Genomic DNA, 23,232 nt, shown 5'->3' with positions numbered 1-23,232 from the left:
ATTTGATGGAAATACAAAATGTGTAATTGAGAGGGGACAGGTGAATCAGTTACCACTAAAATAAATCTTACATCTCTTTGATGTCAATACATAATATAAACTTCACTAAAATTACTAATGTTCGATTAATACACATGCACTCAATTTACACTAGTAAATGTTGTAACTTGGAAATCACTAAAATAACAATAGTGACTTGGAAAATGCAAATATTAAGATATTATTTGTGATTAGCCTTACTTAACTTAGTTGCATACACATAAAATAAATTCCATGAATGTAAGTAATACTATGATTTAACGTGGAAACTTAATTTGGGAAAAACCACCAATTACAACTAGTTACTAATTTTCACTCTTCTAAAGTGAGACCTGTTAGGAGCCAACCCTATTAAAGCTTACAAAACACACTATTAGGTGTGACCCTGGTAGAGGATTTAATAACTCTTTTAGGAGTGTCCTTGTTAGAGGTCTTTACATAGCTCAATATAAAAATGCCACCTTGCTAGAGGATTTACAAATAGTTGTTAAGCAAACTCTGTTAAGAGATTTAGATCACTACTACAATGGTTAGAGAGTAACAATGAGATGACTTAATTTTTGATGTAAGTGAATTTTTGATTATAGATCTCAATTATGGCTTGTATACTTGATCCTTTCTAATCAAATGTATCTTTGCATCTCAACAAAGATATTCTTCTTATCCTTCTAATTCATACTTCCTCTAAGAATCTTCAAATCTTCTATTACTTGCACATATTCAATCCTCAACTTGACCTTATATTTATATCTTACACTTTTTTGAGTCAGCTTGAATACAACTTAGAATACTTAATATTCATCTCCTTAGTTGGCTAGAACCAACAAATAAATCAATTGAACACAATATTCCAAAACTAGAAAATCTTTTGTTAGTCAACCCTACCTAGTAGACACTAACTCAAAAATGATTTTCATGTATTAGCAAAGTGAGTTTGATTAACACTACATATTGACAAAGTTCCTTTGGTAACCAAGTGATCTCACTTAACACTAGTTCAATCCAACTTTTCTTTCATTAACCAAGTGAGCTCAGTTAACACTCAACTTCTACAATCTTCCCTTTGTTGTCTGAGTGAACTCAGTAGACACTATCTTCTAAACTTGGCAAACACTAGAATGGCCCACAAACATAGAAAACTATCTTTAATGCCTGAGTGAACTCAACATACACTAACTAGAAATGATATGGCATTTTGTGTAAAATCAAAGATAATACATAATTAACCAATTATATTCAAGAACATTTGTAATACTGGTACCTAGACCTAAAGACAAATATTATTGGAACAAAGTGACTATCCAAGAACAATCTTAATGAAAAAGTTAAAGTCGCAAGGAATGAGGCTAGACTTTTATGCAAAGTACATGCATAAGAAGAAGTAATTGATTATGGGGAGATATTTCCCCCTATTGCAAGACTATAAGGAGTTAGAACACTACTTGCATATTATACTTAAAAAAGATTTAAGATATACCAAATGGATGTCAAACCTATGTTTTTTAATAGAATACTTGAAGAAGAAGTATAAATAGAATTAGTAGAAGTTTGTTTTGACCCCAACAAGAAGAATATGGTATGAAAGCTACACAAGGCACTCTATGGTTTACAAAAAGTCCCTAGAGGATGGTATGAAAGACTAGACAATTGTTTGGTAAAGATTGGATTTACAAGAGCTAATAATAAAAAATATATATACTTGAAGACTAACTAGAAAAATGAAGCTTTGTTATCTAAAGTCTTTGTTGATGATATCATTTTTGGAGGAAAGGAAGCATTATGAAAATTCTTTGTTCGATTACAAGTATATGAAATAAAGAAAGGTATCTTCATTACTCAATCCAAATACATCAAGGAGATGTTGAAAAAATTTGGAAAGGAAAATTTAGGACCACTTAGTATACCTATGATCATTGGACACAATTTATCTAAGAATGATGATTCTATTGATGTGAACCAAAAATTGTATAGATCAATGATTAGAAAGCTATGATATGTTGTTTACAACTAACCTAATATTACATTAGCAATTGGGATAGTTGAAATATTTTTTGCAAGTCTTGGGGAGAATCACATGATTGGAGTAAAAAGGATATTGAGATATCTAAAAGGAATACAAGAATATGGATTTGTATTACAAGAAGAATAATAAGTTTGAGCTAAAGGTGTTTACCAATTTTGATTTAGCAAGAATTGTTGATGACATAAAAAGTACATGTAGTGGAGTATTCTTTATAGGAAAGAGAATAGTTTCATGGACAAGCAAGAAGTAGAACTACATTTCTCAATCAATAGATGAAGCTAAATAGGTGCCAAAAGTAGTAAATTGTTCAAATATTATATGGATCAGGTAATTGCTAAAAGGTATGATGGAAGATATTACTGATCTAGTTGTTATCTATTGTGATAAAATTATTTCTATAAACATATAAAAGAATTCTATAATGCACAAAAATACTAAGAATATTATTATCAAGTATCATTACTTGACTGAGCTAGTTCAAGATAAAGAAGTGAAATTGGAGTATGTGAATACTAAGGACAAAATAACTAATATTTTTACTAAATATTTACCTAAAGAATCTCATGACTATCTAAGAGGTAAATAAGGGGTGATTCTCCAAGACAAGGCTACTTAAGTTGTGTTAGTTCTCTACATCAAATGTGTTGATTAGATTATCTTACAAGTTGATGTAGACAACCCTACTTTAGGATTTGTCAAAAGTAGTAGTGAAGGAAGAGGGACATTCTATTATATCAATCATACACAGATAAAAAATGAATAATTCAGTAGTGACATGAAGATATCTACATGGAAAAGATAAATGTGTTAAAATGTCTTTGGCATTGTTGTCAAAGAGGGAGAGGTTACCATCAAGAGAGATGTTGTGACATGTTGTGAAGAAGTTACCATAAAATATAAAGAGAAAGACAAAGAGGGGGATACCATAAGAAATAAAGTGAACATGTAATCCATAAGAGGGAGAGATTTAATAAGAAGTGGGCTGCTATCAATAATACAAAATAATATGATTGATTTTATGATTTTATATGATAAAGGGAGCATATGTGTTGCACATTAGAATTGCATGAATGAGAATTTGAATGAAACTAAAGAATAAGCTTGTTGGATGTAGTGACATGAATCAAAATTAAATTGGGGATATTAATGAAGACCTAATACTATACATAGAAGGAGTTTTCTCATTTTAGTTTAGGTTTTGGATTGCCTAGTAACTAGAGGTGTTGTCATCAATGTCAAAGAGGTAGATTGTTGGAAACTAAAATTAGAATAATTATTATGTTTTCATTGATATCAAACCTTATGAGTGAGACAATTTTCTATGTGATCTAAGTGTTATATCTATATGATTGATGAAGATGAGAAGTTGTTCATAACAAAAGCACCTAGAGGAAATGTTGACTTATTAATAAGAAACTACAACAGAAACTTTATAAGTTAGAATTTTACAAGATAAAGTGATTATTTAAAAAATGCTACAAGTAAATAAGACAGTTGTGCTAAAGACTTGAAGGACTGATCAAAATATAATGAAATACATAGATTTGACCAAGAAATAGAGTAGAAGATTAAGGAACTTGAAATTTATCATGAGTGATACTAGTGTTGACCAATCCCCAATATAAACCAAGCATAAATTGTGTTGAACAAAAATCAGTATTGACCGAGCATTAGTATATGTTTCAAACAAGCTAATTTACTAGTGATCAAGTAACCCAGTGATGACCAAGTGTCAAAACATAGTATTGTCCAAAAGAATTTTTTTTGATAGTTTATTAGAAATCATAGATTCTAGCTGATAGAGTCAACTTCTTCAATTATGGAAAGTATGTTAAAGATAAGGATGTATTAGCTAGAAAATTTAAATCAAGGAAAATCATGTTTTCACATTTCTATGCAAGGATTCATGAAAGTTTAGAGAAGTTTCTAGAAAAGAATAGGATGAACAAGAAGGTGGACAAATTCATTGTATGTTTTGAATTTAATCAAAACCCTAAGATCTCCAATTGTCTTTAAGTGGTAAAAGATAAGAACTACCTATTTTAAGGACATACCAAGGCTAACCTTTATGTGATTTTGAAGGTTGGAGAAGTTTTTAATGCTACTGATTGGAAATATTAAGAAGAAGGCTAAAAAGAGTTGAGAAGAGGAGAAGTGTGATTACTTGAATGGTTTCCAAGTGAATACGAGATTGAGATGAAAATGACGGCCCATTAGTGGTTCAATTTTGAAACCAAATTGAGATGTGTATTTCAAAGGGAGTTGGATCTTTAGATGAAACCTACAATTACTTTCCAACATTGTATCAATTTTAAAAATATTTTATTAAGGATGATCTAATAATCATTCTTAAATAATTTAATCAATGTGAAACTCTAATATAATTTTATAAAGTCCTCTAATGGTGCGGGAGCACCTCGTCTCTTCAAATTTATGACAAGATGAATAATATTGTAATAGCTAAGTCGTTAAGATTTGGTATGATCATGGGTCCATGTAACGAAATGGTTACAAGTGCTTACAATTGGCATGATAAACAAGAAATGTAGATTTGCATTGTAATGCTTAAAGGGGCATTGAATATCGGGTAGATGGGTAGTTAAAATAACTACCTACAATCTCTTTTAAAGAGATCACATTAGAGGCAGAGAGGATCGACAAGGGATTGAGGGAATAGTTGGAATTAAGAGAGTGAGAGACGAGAAAGATTTGAGAAGACTTGGCTCTCTGGCCTTTAGCCAGAGAGCCACATATGTAGACAATAATTAGCACTTTAATTATATATTCTAGTTTTGCTTTTGTTGGCAGCTTCATGTTTGTCTTTCCCTCTCTTTTTAGTCTTACTTGCACACCAAGAATTGGTTCTTTCATAATTACCCTCTCTCCATGTGAATCTTTTGTTTCTGGTTCTGAATGCAATGGATTAAGGCATCTGTATCATTTGTGAATAAGGTTGCAAGATGGTACCGATCTGGGACAATGAAGTCCATTATATTTTCTGTGATATTAGACATCATTCGGATCATCCCGGTTGTGAAGGTGAATAAATTGTCTTAACATTGGACCAATTCCAAAGTCCGATAGTCATATTTGAATGCTTAACGATTTGTCAAGAACCATTACCAACATATGATGGTATAGTTTACGTCTCGGCCTGTCAAAGTCCAACATAGAAGATCAGGTCGACAAGAAGATCATGCGATTGAAACAGAGAGGGTGGCAATTTCTCACCCAAAACTAGATAACAAGAATGTGGATATTGTAGAGCGTGTTTAAGTCTTCAGTCGATACCATGTGGAAACTAGCATGCGTGAAGAAGAACATAGAGTCGTCCATTTTGGAAGGGCTCAGTGACAATGGAAAGGTGGTGGCCTGCATATTGCATGGCCACTTTGTTAAATGGATATCCTCACGTTAAGCAACCCTGTTACATCAGAGTGGTATCAGAGCCAGCGAATGGTCTGGGCGGAGTTTGGTATTTGTTAATATTAATGGGGTTGTAGTTACATGGTGGAAGTCCACCCGCTGCAGCAAGCAAGGCAGACAGGTGATCTGTCAATGGAACCATAGATGTTGGTTCGTGGGCCTGCGCGAGAGGTCCAAAGGAAGTGTTGTGAGGTGGAAAAGAAGCAACACCATGGAAAGCAACCCGTCAACACTCCATCTAATTGGAGTTAGTCCAGCATCAGAGTATGCAGTGGAAGCATCTGCACAAGCTTCATTCCAGTATGATCTTGACATTTCCATAGGGCCATGGAAATCTTTCAACTCCGGCAGTATGGTGCGGGAGCACCTCGTCTCTTCAAATTTATGACAAGATGAATAATATTGTAATAGCTAAGTCGTTAAGATTTGGTATGATCATGGGTCCATGTAACGAAATGGTTACAAGTGCTTACAATTGGCATGATAAACAAGAAATGTAGATTTGCATTGTAATGCTTAAAGGGGCATTGAATATTGGGTAGATGGGTAGTTAAAATAACTACCTACAATCTCTTTTAAAGAGATCACATTAGAGGTAGAGAGGATCGACAAGGGATTGAGGGAATAGTTGGAATTAAGAGAGTGAGAGACGAGAAAGATTTGAGAAGACTTGGCTCTCTGGCCTTTAGCCAGAGAGCCACATATGTAGACAATAATTAGCACTTTAATTATATATTCTAGTTTTGCTTTTGTTGGTAGCTTCGTGTTTGTCTTTCCCTCTCTTTTTAGTCTTACTTGCACACCAAGAATTGGTTCTTTCGTAATTACCCTCTCTCCATGTGAATCTTTTTTTTCTGGTTCTGAATGCAATGGATTAAGGCATCTGTATCATTTGTGAATAAGGTTGCAGGATGGTACCGATCTGGGACAATGAAGTCCATTATATTTTCTGTGATATTAGACATCATTCGGATCATCCCGGTTGTGAAGGTGAATAAATTGTCTTAACATTGGACCAATTCCAAAGTCCGATAGTCATATTTGAATGCTTAACGGTTTGTCAAGAACCATTACCAACATATGATGGTACAGTTTACGTCTCGGCCTGTCAAAGTCCAACATAGAAGATCAAGTCGACAAGAAGATCATGCGATTGAAATAGAGAGGGTGGCAATTTCTCACCCAAAACTAGATAACAAGAATGTGGATATTGTAGAGCGTGTTTAAGTCTTCAGTCGATACCATGTGGAAACTAGCATGCGTGAAGAAGAACATAGAGCCGTCCATTTTGGAAGGGCTCAGTGACAATGGAAAGGTGGTGGCCTGCATATTGCATGGCCACTTTGTTAAATGGATATCCTCATGTTAAGCAATCAGTGAGCCTGTTACATCATCTAAAAAGGTCACTCCTAATAGGGTGATTAAATCCTTTAAAAAGGTTACATTTGACAATTGTTTTTTTATAAACACAATTACAGTTGGCTCCTAATAGAGCTCATTTCAGAAAAGTGAAAAATTGGTGACATATTACTCATGGTTTTTTTGAAATTAGGTTTCCACATTAAGTCCTATTTTAAAACTTTTGTGGATGTTTTTTTATGGTGATTTACTATTAATGTTTACATTATACAAGTCTTTTATGTTTAGGATAGTGGACAACTAGTTTATGCTATTGAAAGTTTACTATAGAAGTTGAGCTATTAAATGTTAAGATATAAAGTTGTTTAAGTATTTTTAAATTTAATTGGGGCATCTAGACCTTGGATAAGTGATTAATGCCCCCCTTCTCAAGAATTTGAAATATTTGAATACAATCATCTCCAAGAATTTGCTATCAACATTGTTAGATTTTACTATCCTACATCCTACATCTATTACATTATCACTAATATTCCTTTTTACTACACATTATCTAAGGTAGTCTCTCTTTCTATCATATTGCATGTCTTCCAAAGGGTCAATTTTCTATCCTAGATTGACATGTCCATAATATATTGAGCTTACAAATATATTAACCACTTTTTAAATCCTTGAGGCATTGTATTCTTAATACACAATCCTTCATATTCATACCTTGCATTACCATGCATTGCACCTTTAAATTGATCACACATCCTTAGATTCTAAGAAATCCTCTACATCATGGGATATATACCATCTCATTATTAGAAGGTCTTATAGTGGATCTTATATATTTCACTTGCTATCTTATCAGTTTCCATGTATGCTTATGTGAACTATAATCTCAGTCACCTACCACACATCTTAATAATAACAATAAGAAAAGGAAGAAGAAAGCTATGGATCTCAATCTTAGTGACAATTTGGTCAATACATAGCTTGATCCTCAGACCAACATGATCAATTATGATCAAACTCCTTAGAATCCAAAATATTTTAGGCCTACTATGTAAGCCCTAGAGGGATTCATAATCTAGTATGGAAACTTATAAATGTCAACATTTGAAAAAACAAAGACACCATTATCAAATAAACTGGAGAGATAAAATGTTGGTGCCTTTGGTTTTTGGAGACCACCACTACCTATGAAAATTATAGAGCCCACATATCCTTTATTTGACATATTATCCCACCAACAACAATTATCCCTTATAATCCCAATGATCATGTTCACATCCCTAGAAGAGGACATCAATATGTAATACAAACTATATATAAAAACATCATATCCATGCACCTTAGTACCCTTGTCCCATAGACTAATCAACCCTCCATCATAGAGTCATTGGTTTACACCTCAACAAACTAACATCCTAGATTTTGTATCCATGAGAATTCCCATTGAGACTACAACCCCATGATAAGAAAACATATTAGTGTCACCTTTTAGGACCTCTAAAGCTATTTTGGTAAAATCTCATTTATTTATCAAAACTCAACTTTTTTTCAAAAGCAAAAGATACCCTTTTATAGATATTAGATTTAGTATAATCATTATATAAATTTTACAATAATTTGAAAATATTATAAGTAGGCATTTTAACATTTAAGAAGATGCTCCCTAAAAAAAAAAATAGTACTATTATCAAAAAAATTAAAAATTGTTTATACATAGAGGATTGAGTCCTCTTCAATAATTTATAGTTTTCATCAAAAAGATGTAGATTTGATAGGGAAGTTTTGATAGGAGGAAAAATTTGTTGGTTTTTTATAAGGCCAACTCTGAGTACTTATAAAAAAGAAAATTTGTATGTAAACCAATATTTTTTTTTTTGTGCCCTAGTTATAGATATCATCTATAACATATTTTCAAATCAAAGCATAAAAAAATGATTTGAATATACTTGTTTGCTGAGAACTATACCCTATAAATTTTTGTAGTTAAAAAAGACTTCAAACTTCTAAAAGATAGATAAATTCTTACTCAATTTAATTTTTCAAAAATTATAGGTATAAAAATCATCCAATTTCACACATTTTAATCAATTTACATCATCTTCAAATTATAAACATAAATACCACTTTTTTATGTTATTAATGTTAAAAATTTTGATTTTTGGGATCCTTTTTCTTTATAAAAGGTAACACATGTTTGTGATTTTACCCCCCAATACAACCCACATCCATCCCACTCAATATTATAGGGACTTCTATTTATCAAATAGGCACCTGTACATCTTATGTGCTCACTATCAGAACTCCCAACCCATTTTAGAAAAACATAGAACTAGCACTATAATTCCCATAGGTATATCATAAGTAGAGCCGACAAACAAATTCATTATTGCATATAGCTCTACTACACATAGTCTAGTTTCTCAATTCATACTTGGTTCATATAGTTTCACATAATCACATATGTAGGTTGTGTAAATTCCAACTATTTATCCTATCATGGTCATTTTGTGAGTAAAGGAAGAGCTACCACCAATGTTGCCACCATAAAACCCCATTCTACCCATCAAAAGCTATTTTTTGATGCCAACTTTGGGGAGTAGCCAAATAGTGCAACCATCATAGAAACCAAAAATGAGGGTAATTCCTTATGTGAATTATTTTGCACCAATTAATACCCCAATTTCTTCTCAAGAAGGTGTGCATCTATCCTACATGGCTCAACATATCAACCCCCACCATCTCAATACAAAATAAACCCATCATAGTAGATTTCCCAAGAACATACCCAAACATGTCCCTTCTACTAGAGATTCCATAACTATCTACAATAGTAGTATACATAATACCTATTGGAAATATAGGGTACACTAGGTCACTAAGAGGAGGGCTGAATCAAGAACCAATAAAACTTTAAACTCAATTCAGCAATTAATCCTTCATATATTATTTTGATCTAATTGCATACATGCAATAATGAAATAAATAACACTCATAGAACTTTGACACAAGATATGGTGATGAAGAAACATTCCAAATAGAAAGTAAAACCTAGGTGGCGATGATACCCACAAGCTTTAGTACTATAGTATAAATTTGGCCTATTAAGGCTTAGAATTGACTACTTCTCGTGATCTTCCCTATTAGGAGCAATAAGGACTATAAGGCCCACTTGTTAAAGGATTTACAAACATACAATGAAGTATGCACTCTGTTACAAGATTCAACAAAAGACTATTAAGTCCACCTAGTTAAATGATTTGACAAATGCACCTATTATTATGAATCAATGGCTGATATTTGATATGCAACTTTGATTTACTGAATGAGATTCCTTGAATTGTAATGATCACTTAACTATGATAGATAAGTCTCTACTATACCATATGTTGCTTATAGCCTTCTTCAATTCACACTCATCTACTTCTTCCTTCTTCACATACTCATACTTGATTCCTTTTGGATATGATACAATACATTACACACACACACACACACACACACACACACACATGTACACATGTATGCATATATACATATATATACATATATGTATATATATATGTACATATATGTGTACGTATATGTATATATATATATGTATATATGTATATATATATGTATATATGTATATGTATATGTATATATGTATTTGTATATGTATATATGTATATATATATATATATATATATATATATATATGTATATGTATATGTATATATGTATTTGTATATGTATATATGTATATATATATATATATATATATATATATATATATATATATATATATATATATATATATATATCCAATTAATTACTTATTGGATTCAGCTACAATACCAATTTCGTTATAATTCACAAAGTCAACTCATTGTTGTAACTCAAGTTTTGAAGACAAACTCAGTGATGATTTGTTGGTAAACAAATTGTTCTTTCCAGTGTAACTCTTACATGCCCGAACCTATGAGAAACAATTTGATACCAATATTTGGATAATCCATCATGAGGTTGATAGATTTCCTTTGAATTGAAAGGTATAGCTCCCTTATCAATGATATTAAATGAATTTATTTGTTCCTAAACTAATTGGGTACGTTCTTAACCTGAGAATAGAAAAGGAAAACCAAGCCTACCCTAGACAGAACTAACATAGGTAGATTTTAGTTCCTAAACCTATTCAACAACAAAAGCCCACAATTCCTATGACTTCTTGATACTGGTAATGCAATATGGATGCAAATTATGTGAATGCAATGAAGAAATGAAGATTTAATATTTAGATTTATGCAAATTGAATATATGCAAATACTTTGATCTACAACACATTCATTATTTGACATAAGATGTAAGATAATGTCCAAAACTAAATACAACAATGCTTTGATTGAATATATTCAAAAGATAAAACCCAAATCCTTTGACTTGAAGCAAAACTCTTCTTTGTTTTGAACACAACAAATACAATGCTTTGATTTTTATTTGCCTGCAACTCTAACCAAATCTACTATAGAAATCAATGCATGAAATGAAATGCATAAAATAAACTATTGTCTCCCCTCTACTCTAGCAATATCTACACTTGTAGAAAAGAAGAACCCCTTCAAATGAAAAGGTTTTACAATAAATACATTCTCTAGCAACTATTTGCTTTCTTCTAGTGACTTTTCAGTTCCATAACTAATCTTGTCTCTTTGACTTCTCATATTTTTCCTTTTGAAAACTGATATGCTTATTAACTTTTAAAGTTAATAATGATATATATTAACATACTTAAATTATAATTTAACAATTGACATTTAAATATGTTAAATCAATATCAAAAATTTTCCTTTGTTGAGTGGATAGCAAAAATAAATGCTATTGCTAGGTAAAAATGGGTCATGTTTCAGGTGGGATATTTTTTGATTCCACAGTTGGATTGAGCTCATCTTTGGATATGTTTTTCCAAACCTAATTATCTTCATTCTGACCAAAAGATACAAGCTATTCAATCCTGCTCTATATGACTATTACAAAATTAGAATTGATAAATAAAGATTCTAGCCATTCTTCTTTCACATGCTATGTAACCTAGATGTCTTCAATTTTCCACTATGTTATATTCCATGCTTACCACGTTTATTCATTGCTGAATTTTGGAAGTGATTCTCTGGAATGCTTATGGAAAAAAATCCCAAATGAAGGTTGAAAAGCATACCAATTTCTCAATTTTCCACTTCTCTATTGTAGTTGAAATTCACACATTCTAGTAATAGTTGCACTTTGAAAATAATTAACAAGGAATACTTCTTGCTATTAGGTCATTGGCTATGGAATACTCTAATTTATCCTTTGTATAAATTTGACTTTTGTCTTCTCCCTATGTGGAAAACTCCAAACTAATAGCAAAAGGCATAGTAGAAAATGAATTTTCCACTTCATATTTAATGTCATGTTGATGCCCAAATCTTCAAGCAATAAATCATTATGAGATTACTATTCTTTGTTTAATCAATTAAGAGCTCTTTTCCATCTCTCTATTGTGGATTTGATGCTTGGTGGAAATTCCATTTTTGGGGGCTTTGACATCTCTTTTCACTAATAGCTTTGAAAATTCACTATGAAGTGATTCAATGAATTTTCTCCTTTTAACAAATTTTGTCTCTACAATCACCATTAAATACAAATTTTTTCTTGGTGATAGGTTTTCCTCCACTTGGATTGATCTTTATTTCTTGGAAGGAACCTTCAACTTAGTAGGAACTTCAATATGATACAAACCTCAAACTCAATAGGGTTACCATCACTCAGTCTAAATATGGTACTTAGTAGAGTCACCAACTTGACATCTGCATCTAGAACTTGGTAAGTATAGTGCATACCAACCTTGTTTAGCAAGATCTTGTAACCCAACCTTTCTTGGTAAGGTCTTGAGCTTTCATCATCACTCGATGATCCTTGTGCATCTTGAATGCTAATATAAATCTTTTTTCTTGTTGGTTGGAATTGATGTTAGATGACTTCTTCTAAATCATAGTTCTCATGATCTCCATAGGGAGCTAATTTGAAGTAATTGTGCTACCCAACTCATTGACTTGGGTATTACCAACTTCATGACTTTGTCTTCTATTATTTAGATTTTTTGTACCCATTTTTGCCTCATTTGTTTTTTGATGTTGTCAACTTAAGCTTTCTTTTTAGCTTCAACTCTTCCTTAATTCATATAGTTCTTTGCAAGATGTCTAAGTTTTGTACATACAAAAAAACTCTTTGTAGTGTCTCTCTTCCTCATGTGATGTTTTACACAATTTTCTCTAGTATGTCCAAACTCACCATAGTAGAGACATCTACACCATATATTGTAATCCCAACCAAATATTTCTTTCACATTTTTCTCTATTGGGTTCACTTGTTGGTTTTGCACTCTGAAGATTTGTGTCCTTGTTTGTTGCAATTGTGACACTTTCCTTGAAACTTAGGTTTCTCTTTTCATTCACTTTCTCTATGCCCATGCTTATTACAGTTGTAACACTTTCCATTGAATTTTTCTTTGCCATTGTTCCAACACTTATTTGATGTATGATCTATCTTACCACAATGATTCCAAGTAGATATTTTATTAATTTGAGCTCCTTGTTGAGATGATTCACCATCATCTTTATATCCTAATCCAACTTTTCCTTTATGTCTATATTGACTTTTCTCATTCAATTGATTCCTTCTTTCTTGAGATTTCATCATTCTCTTATTGGTTTTTTTTTCCATGTTGAGATCATTCTATAGTCTTTCATTCTCTATCCTTAGATTGATAACCTCTTGATTTACATCATTGAGTTGTTCAATAAAGTATGTTTGTTGAAGGAATAGTTAATTGATTTCATTTTATTTTGCTTCTATCTCTTCATTAGCACTATACTTTTGTTCCATGACTTCACATAATCTGACTGATTGTATTTCTTTCTCTCTTTTCAACTTTCTAACTTCTTCTTAAAGAATGAAATTCCTCTCAAGTAGGTCTTTGACTATTCCATTAGCTTCATCTGAATTTCTCTCTTGGCATAAGTTTGCAATTCTTTCTTCAATGTAGAGATTTCCATCCATTTGTGTTGCAAGATCTTTCGTTCTTTGAAAGGATCGAGAGAGTTACTCCTTCACTTTCTTGAGTTGTCTAATAGCTAATTCCAAATCTAGCTTTTCATTCTCAATAGTCTTTTCTTGCATGTATACCTCCATTGCTTCTGACCTTTTCTCAAACTCCTAGACCTTTGATGTGAGAACCAAATGCCTTGATACTAATTGTTGAAAATATAAGGTAGGCTAGGTTACTAGGAGGGGAGGGGTGAATCGGGAACTAATAAAACTTTAAACTCAATTCACCAATTAATCCTTCATATATTATAATGATCTAATTGCATGCATGAAAGAATGAAATAAATAACATTCATAATACTTTGACACACGATATGGTGACCCAAAAAACTTCCAAATAGAAAGTAAAACTAGGGTGGGGATGATACCCATAAGATTTAGTACTATAGTATAGAGTTGTCTTGTTATGGCTTACAATCGACCACTTTTGGTGATCTACCCTATTAGGTCCACCTTGTTAAATGATTTAAAAAAATACATTGAAGTATGCACTTTGTTAGGAGATTTTAAAAAAGACTATTAATTCCACCTAGTTAAAGGATTTGACTATTCACCTCTTGGGATGAATCAATAGCTGATCTTTGATCTACAACTTTGATTTTCTAAATGAAATTCCTTAAATTGCAATGATCACCTGACTATAATGGATAAGTCTCTGATATACCATATACTTCTTGTAGCCTTCTTCAATTCAAACTAATCTTCTTTTTCCTTCTTCACATACTCATACTTGATTCCTTTGGAATGTGATACAATACAATGCACACACACACACACACACACACACACACACACACACACATCAATCCAATTAATTACTTACTAGAGTTGGCTACAATACCAAATTCATCATAAATCACAAAGTCAACCCATTATTGTAAGTCAAGTTTTGAAGACAAACTCAATGATGTTCTGATACTTGGAAACACTTAGAAAACTCTAGAACTTTGTTAAAGTTGAAACTTGGTACATACTGATCACTTTTAGTAGAACAAACTTAGTTAGCATTGTATGACTTGGTGAACATTGAGAAACTTAGTAGATTTTTAATCACTTAGTTAACACTACATGACTCAGTCAACACTAAATTCTCTTTGTTAACATTGTAAGCTTAGTAGATAATGACGTACTTGGTTAACACTATAGACCTTGGTTAACACTAAGATCATCATCACTTCTACAAGAAACCTTGGTAGACTTTGCTATGCTCGGGTATAACTATGCTTAGCCTCTAAAGCTCAGTAGACATTGTAGAACTCAGCAAGCAATTGAAACACTTGGTTATCACTGTTAGATGAATGATAAGCTTAGTAGAAACTATAGAGCTCAATTGCAATGAAACCAAATGACTAAGTGTTAAGTCACTAATAGGCAGATTAACCTTAATGTCAACAAATACCAACAAAAATTCACCTCATAAGTACAATAGTATGATAAAAAATATCTATAATAACAATTAACCCCTAGCCTAGGAATATCCCACTCATAATTCCAATCGCTACCATTCACACATGAAAACCATCCATACTCACTCACTCAATCTAATACTTACCTTGGGCCAGTACACATCAAGAATAGGGGTACCACCTACTACACTCATACATCCAAAGTGGAAAATGAAAGAAACTAGCATCAAAGCACTAAAATATGAAACTAAGTCCAAGACATTCAAATTTGAAAATGTCGGCCATATCCATATCATAGGGCTATCATAATAACACCCTCTAGAAAGAACTTTGAAATCCCCAAGTTTTCCAAATTTAGGGGGAAGGGAGATATAGTCACACATGTCAAATAATTTTACATGTATTATAAGGAAGTGGCCTATAATTATGTGTTTCTCATCCACATATTTCCTAAAAGATTGGGAGGCACTACTCTTGAATGGCTTTATCAAATAACCTATGGCATGGTGAGCACATTTGTTGATCTATGAGAGGCCCTTATGAAATAATACACTTACCTTGTTAAAACTAAGTTCTCCATCATTGATCTATTTCACAACAAAAAGACAGGGGGTGAAATCATTTTTGACTTCCTATAGAGGTGGAAAACTATTACAACTCACATATCTTGCAATTTACTACAACGAAACCTTGTTAAAATGTTTATCAGTAAGAAATTGAACCTAAGCTAACACAATGCATAGTAATAAATTCCTTACGAAAATATTAAGATATTAAAGAAAAAAGGATGAGCGAAGAGAAAGTAATGTTTAATGATGAGGTCATAAATCATTATAAGGAGAACACCCAAGACCAAGATCAGTAGAATGATAAGCCATGATACTAGAGTAAGAACAAAAACATAATAATGTATTCCACCATAGATACATGGCATACCCATGTAGTTGGATCAAATCCCAACTCACCAAACCTCTCCTATAGTCAAATGTTCTAGGATAAACCACAATATTAATAAAAAAACACATCCTATTAAAAACCCTACTAATAAACCTATTAGAATCCATATTAAAAAAACTTGGAAAATAACAATATCAATATGTTGCATAAGAACTAATGAATTAAAGAAATTTTATAACCATCATAGTTGGGCAAAATACATAGGTCAAGAATAAGACAAATAGAGTTTTTAATCCCTTTGGGTAACTTCTTGATGTAATATTTGAAAATTTGATGGATAGTATCCTTGTCAACTATCCAAAAATGCAACTAGATTTGAGTCAACCCAAGGCTTTATGGAACAATAAAAAAGAGATTTACAATTTATATTAAAGATAACCCCACCATAAAATTCATTAAGCTTAAGGATTATGTGCAATATGTTATCAATTATAAACAAATCATTGTGGGAGAACACACCTCTCCTAAAGAAAGAGTATTGATTTATCCAAATGCATTCCAACCCCATAACAACAAGAACATAGGAAAGGTATGCATCCATAACAACAACAAAAATACACAACTCAAGCAAGGTGATGGCTATGAAAAAAAAAAAGCTTAGACCTAGACATACCTTCACTATAGCAATTTTACTGGGTACATAGAATAACTTGAGCCCTTTGTGAGTTATTTTAAAATAAATGGACCTAATAACTAATGTGTTGTTTTAACTTGAAAAACTTAGCTCAATATTGCAAGCTCATCTACACCTACTACTTTAGGGGAATAATATAACATCCCTAAACACCTTGGTAATATGCCAACCCAAATCCCCATCTTTGATCTCCTTTGTACTACCTAAGTTAATAAAGAGATGCTTAATAAGGATCTCTATGAATCCCATGTGCCCACAAACATCAATGCAACATAATTCTAAACCCTAATAGGAAATCTCTCTACATCATGTGCATTATCCTTTAAACCCTCTAATGTCTCATAAATTATGCTAGATCACATTATCCCACTCTGTATTATTTCTATGGTCCTTGAATTTGTACTAAAGAGGGTCATGATAGATAACAGGTCAGCCCTAAACGTTTGTAGATAGAATTTCATCATATAGGCAAGGTATACTAAGGCATATATCATCAATGAGACCATCCCCATAAAAGGCCATGAGAATCATAATATTGCTTACAAGATTTTTCCCAACCACTCAAGATACATTATATCATTTTTTTGATCTTAATCTCCCATTTAATATCCTCCTTGGAAATCCCTAAATCTATACAATGAAGGCTATCCCATCCACTAATCATTAGTATATCAAATTCTGACATCAAATAATTGATCAAATCATCCATGTTGATCCAAATCCATTGGAATACTATAATGTAGTAGAAGTCTCTTACCATAATATTTACCGCATAATAGAGACTAACACTACTATCACTATCACTTTCAACACCTATCATGACCCCCACACTATCTCTAGCTTAATTCTCTCTACCATTAAGATTAAAAAGAAAGGTTATTTTGTATAGAGCCTATTGGATGCATTCACTATCACAACCTTTACTCTTAACACACATACAAAGTGGTGCCCAACACACAAAGAACCAAAGAAAGATAATACTTCTTATCTTAAACAACTTGGATCCTCAATAATTATTTCTAATGACATCCTCAATGGATAAGAGATGGCCCTAGATATATTTTAGCATGAATGCTAATAATATTCCTTTGCAACAGTATCCCAAGAATTGGAGAGACTTTTTTTGATTGACATGTTGCATTCATGATTGTGTTTTTCATTCATGTCAAAATTTCATTATTTCTATGAAGACTAGCAGAGCAAAAAATAGAGAGTGATTTTGTATGGATAGTGTATTGATGATCACACCAAGCACAATAAAGGATTTTCTCTACATTGTGTCATGATGAAGTGGAAAAAAATTTCATGCAGAGATTCAAAGACATCAAGGCAATATTCCTAATTTATAGAGGATAGTATACAGGTTGAGTACTTGAGAAGCAATTTTATATGTTTGGATTGTATCTCTTAATAGGGATAGAATCTTGATGTACAAATTTGGATAGTGATAGTAGAAAACTTGATGAGGATTGTAGTGATTGCACAAGGTTAGAGGTTGTATGTGTGAGAAATTTTCAAAACTATGAGCTGGTAGTATTGTGTAATTGTAAAATAATTGTTTATCTTAATAGGTTCTATTATAATTAATAGGGAATGCTGCAAGGGAGACTCAAGAAATAATTTTGAGGTGATGATATCAAGGAAGGTTATTTCCCTTGTGATAAAGTGAGAGCTATGAGTAAGAATTCAAGTGTGTGATATGTGAAGCATTTGGTAAATATGAGTAAGTAATCTAAAGGATTATTGTATGTCAAGTTTTTGATCTTGTACCAAGATTAGAAGAGGTTTGGTGCAATTAGAGGATAGAGAAGGAGCTATAAATTTCTATTATTCTTCAAGGAACAATATAGAGACTAGTTGGTTATTGAGTTTGGGTCTTTCCCATGAATATGTTTGAATAATAGGTTCTTCTTCCTAGTACAACTCTTAATGTGGTTGTAATATCCCACTAGAGTTTAAAGTGTCCTAACAGGGACTAATATATACTTAATGTGTTTCATTGGCTCCTAATAGACTCCATCCTCTACCAAGGTACATCATTTTTTGCATACCATCCACACTAGGGTTTTCCCTTTGATCAAGGGTTTAAGTAGTTAACATATATGGTGTTTTTGGTATGAGTATCTTCTTGTCGCTACTTATTATATTCTTTACATGCTTAAGGATTAATAAGGTTGACAAATATTTTAATAGTTTAATAATAGATTGACCCCCTCCCCCCTTAGTTATGTTGGTGGACTTTACTTTCTAACAATTGGTAACAAAGAATTAGGGCCATGAAGAGAAAGCTTAATAGCTTTGCAAGATCAATTACATGTATCTTTAGAAAGGAAAGTCCTAAATTTGATTGAGATAACTATGAAAGTTGGAAGATAAAGATGAAGACTCATTTTCTATAAATGGGTCTAGGGTTTTGGTTGATGAAAAAGACTTAGAAGAAGATTGTGGAAGAAATAAAGCTTGAGGAATGTGATGAAGCTGAAGGATATCTATTTCTATGTAATATTATTTCCAAAGAAGCATTATTGTCTTCTATTTCTCACAATCAATACAAATAGGTAAAATCCTTAGAGAGATATCATGAAATTTGAATAACCTAATGATCTACTTCTAAAGTTGATAAGCATGATAAAAGAGTCAGATTACAAAATTGGATATGTTTGTTTGAAGATGCTAAAATGATTGAAGATGAATATGTGAGAATCTATATTGGTAGAATATCTGAAATTATTGTAAAAATTAATTCATGTCAAGGATATAAAGATGAAGATGATATTATGTTGAAAATTTTGAAAATATTGACACCACCATTCAGACAATAATTGTAGATGATTGAACAAGTGATGCCTTGCACTGAGAAGTTTACAAAAGAGACTTTAATTGGAAGATTGGAAGTAGTAGAAGTGAGCTTAAATAGATCTAGATAATTTCCAAAAATAGAAATCTGGATTTAGTGTATTATTTATTTTTCCTTCTCTATTTAGAAGAGAAAGAACTAGTGGATACTTTTCTAGTAGTAAAAGATCTAGATTTAATGAGGATAGATGAATTGAAGAAGGAATTTCCCTTCTTGTAAGAGAAGAACCAAAAGGTAAGAAAAAATTTAAATGTTGGACTTGTAATGAATTTGGTGATTATGCTTCTAAGTATCCTAAGAGAGAGAAAGAATAAAAGAAGACTTCATGCTTCAAAGAGATAGAGATAGTTTATATGAAAATGAAGATAATGTGTCCGAAGAAAGAACTAAGAGTGAAGGTGATGATGAATTAGGATTTGTGGCCATGATAGAAGAGAATCATTAAAAATAAATTAGAGAAGAAAAATCCATAGTAACATAGGTTGAAAATAAATTGAATTGGTGTTTGAAATGTTATGTATAACTTGGAGGGGGGCAGTGGCAGGGGTTGTATTAGTTACTCAAGGTCCTTATGTACCATTTGAACAATAAAACATAAACACTCACCATTATGCATATTCTATTGCTAGTTTGTCTCTACTATAATACTAAAATCACGGTCTTCAACATAAATTGTTTTTCTTAATAAAACATTATCAAATGTATAACTACCTAAAGAATTTAGGATTTAGCTTGGGAACCCTATTAAACTTAGATTTCTTTTGACATATGAGTGATAATATACTTAAGTCATTTACATAGTTCATTTCAAACAAGTAATTTACGCCAATCATAAGTTGCCATATACTATATGTCAAGCAAGAGATATGCATTATATTTCAAATAACTAGTAAGTGCTAAGTCATTTAGATGTTGAGTGATCAATCAATACTAAGTCATTTAGAGGTCAAGTTACAACATTGAAGAGACATTGGAGATTGGGCATAAGAAACTTCAACTGCTAAGTAATATAGTTTTGACATAGTTATTTGTAATGGCACAAACTACTATGTAAACCATTTTGGAGCTGACTTGAAGATTGTTTTCTAATCCTAGACGATAATGACAAATCTTTATTGTGGATCCCTATATAGTACATGCAACCAATCAGTTGAAGGGATATTTTGAGCAACTAGATGGATGAATTAAAATCATTGATTCATACCTAACCCTAAGTCACCTAGGTCTTCTTAAGGAGGACTAACCCTAAAATTTTTATGAGTGTGGAAGCAAAAAAGAGAGAAGTTTGCAAGAAAAAATAAAGCATTCATGGTGACTAAGGTATTGCGAATTGACATACATTACAGAATTAGTTAGAGGAGAACAAAAGAAAGGAATCAGAGGATAGAAGAGATACATCCTATTAGTGAGGGTTAGGTACATATCAGGAAAGAGGTGATCTATTATCTAAAAATAGAGTAATAACCACAAGATCATTACTACGACATTCTAATAGGTGAATTAGTTAAATCCCTTAATAGAATAGTCTTAATAAGCTATTTTAAATTCTTTAACAAGGTGCTTACTTCATTGTATGTCAAAGTCCTTTTACCAAGCACACTTCTAATAGGGTGTTGAAACCCTTTAATAGGGAAAACCTTTCCCAAGCAGATCTTGTTTCATGATAAAAAATTGCAACCTTCATTGGATACACTTTATTACTATAGTAGTGGAGATTTATGGGTGTCATCCCCACCTCAATTTTATCTTCTCATTAGAGGGTTTTTGGGTAACCAAGTATCTTGTGTCATACATGTGTTGAATTTTATTTCCTTTCATATTATGGATGAATGTGTTTAGATAGATATTTCAGTTTGCATGAGAATTGTGAGGTGGATGTGTGGTGAATGAATTTATGGTTAAAGTGATGAAGGACTGATTCAAACCTCCCCCCCTTAGAGTATACGTTCCCTATTGTATTTCCAACAATTGGTATGAGAGTGAAGGTTCTCTAGAAAGGAATGCTTTGTAGCTTTAAGGAAAGATCTTGAAGATGGAAGCCTAAAAGTTAGGAAAGATTATTGATAACTAGAAGATTGAAATACAACTTTCCCTACAATAGCTAAATGAAGAAAGAGATGATTTTAAATGATATTGAAGAGAAGGAAAGAGATAGCTACTAAAGACAATGACACACACTATAAAGAGATTAACACTACTAAATTATTTGCAAATGGAAATTCAAGTGAATTTGATGCAACTAGTGCACGGGCACCAAGGAAATCTAAGCAAGCCAAGGAGGCCATGAAGACCCACAATAAGAAGGAGATTTAATTAGACAATGAGAAGCCAAGTCAAATCAATTGGGCAATATGAAAGCCTCTAATGGCTTTTAGACTATATGTAATAGGAATAAAATCTAGAAGTTATTACAAGTCCTAAATGGACCAAATCCTATTTTAATGGATTGATAGAGTCCTTGGGTTGGATTGTAGTCTAGGATAAGTTATGAATCATAAAAGATCTAAATGAGCAAGTCTAAGGGTCTTTTGTTTAATAGGATTTAATAAATTGTAAGTTGGAATTTTGAATTTAGAAAACCCAATGGCTAGTTTGGACTTAGAGGGAAATAACTTTTTTATTGTTTTAAACCTTAAAACCTTCAAACCAACTAATGAGAGTTGGTTGAAACCATTTGAAGAAGTTATTTGGAGGCTTTTATGTATGTAAGAATTGGGTGTATGGAAGAGGCAGTGAAATTGGGTGTAGATTGGCAAATTATAGAAAATAAACTATTAGATTGCAACTCAACTCATTATTTTAGAATTCCAATTTGTATATTTTGATTTCCATATACATTTGTTGGGGGTTCTCGATCATTATCATACTCAAGTGGATGACATTCTCATTCTGTTATATTGACTGTTGTAATTGTTGTTGAGTCGTCCATTTGTTTTTTGTTTTGTTTTTCTATTCTAACTACTATAGTCAAGTTTTACATAAAATGAGGATCATCCCATGGATGTAGAGGCCTAACCTTTATGGAATAAAATTCTAACATGTATTATATATATTTGACATTGCATATGTAGAGATTTGTGGAAAACAATGTGATCATAAGATAAACAATGAGAGAATACCATGAAGTTGAATGCTAATGTATACCAGTGAGTGATCCATCCAAAAAAGGGAAGGGTTTTATGATTTGAAACATTGTATAATGTTTTTTATATGGTGAAACATTCATTAATTTGATTCAGGAGTGTTTGGGTATAGGAGATTGAGGAAGCCCTAGTTGATAGGGGTTTGAAAATACCAATTGAGGATACTGGTGTTGCAGGGCCTGTTGGACAAATTACCTTTGGATTTGAGCGATTGGAGATATAATAAGTTATTGTCCAAGAGTTGGAAGTGCTAGGACATCATG

This window comes from Cupressus sempervirens, chromosome 5 (genome assembly GCF_028749045.1).
Source record: "Cupressus sempervirens isolate cs-2001-9-10 chromosome 5, ASM2874904v1, whole genome shotgun sequence".
Classification (NCBI taxonomy): Eukaryota; Viridiplantae; Streptophyta; class Pinopsida; order Cupressales; family Cupressaceae; genus Cupressus; species Cupressus sempervirens.
Note: the sequence above shows the minus strand (reverse complement) of the source record.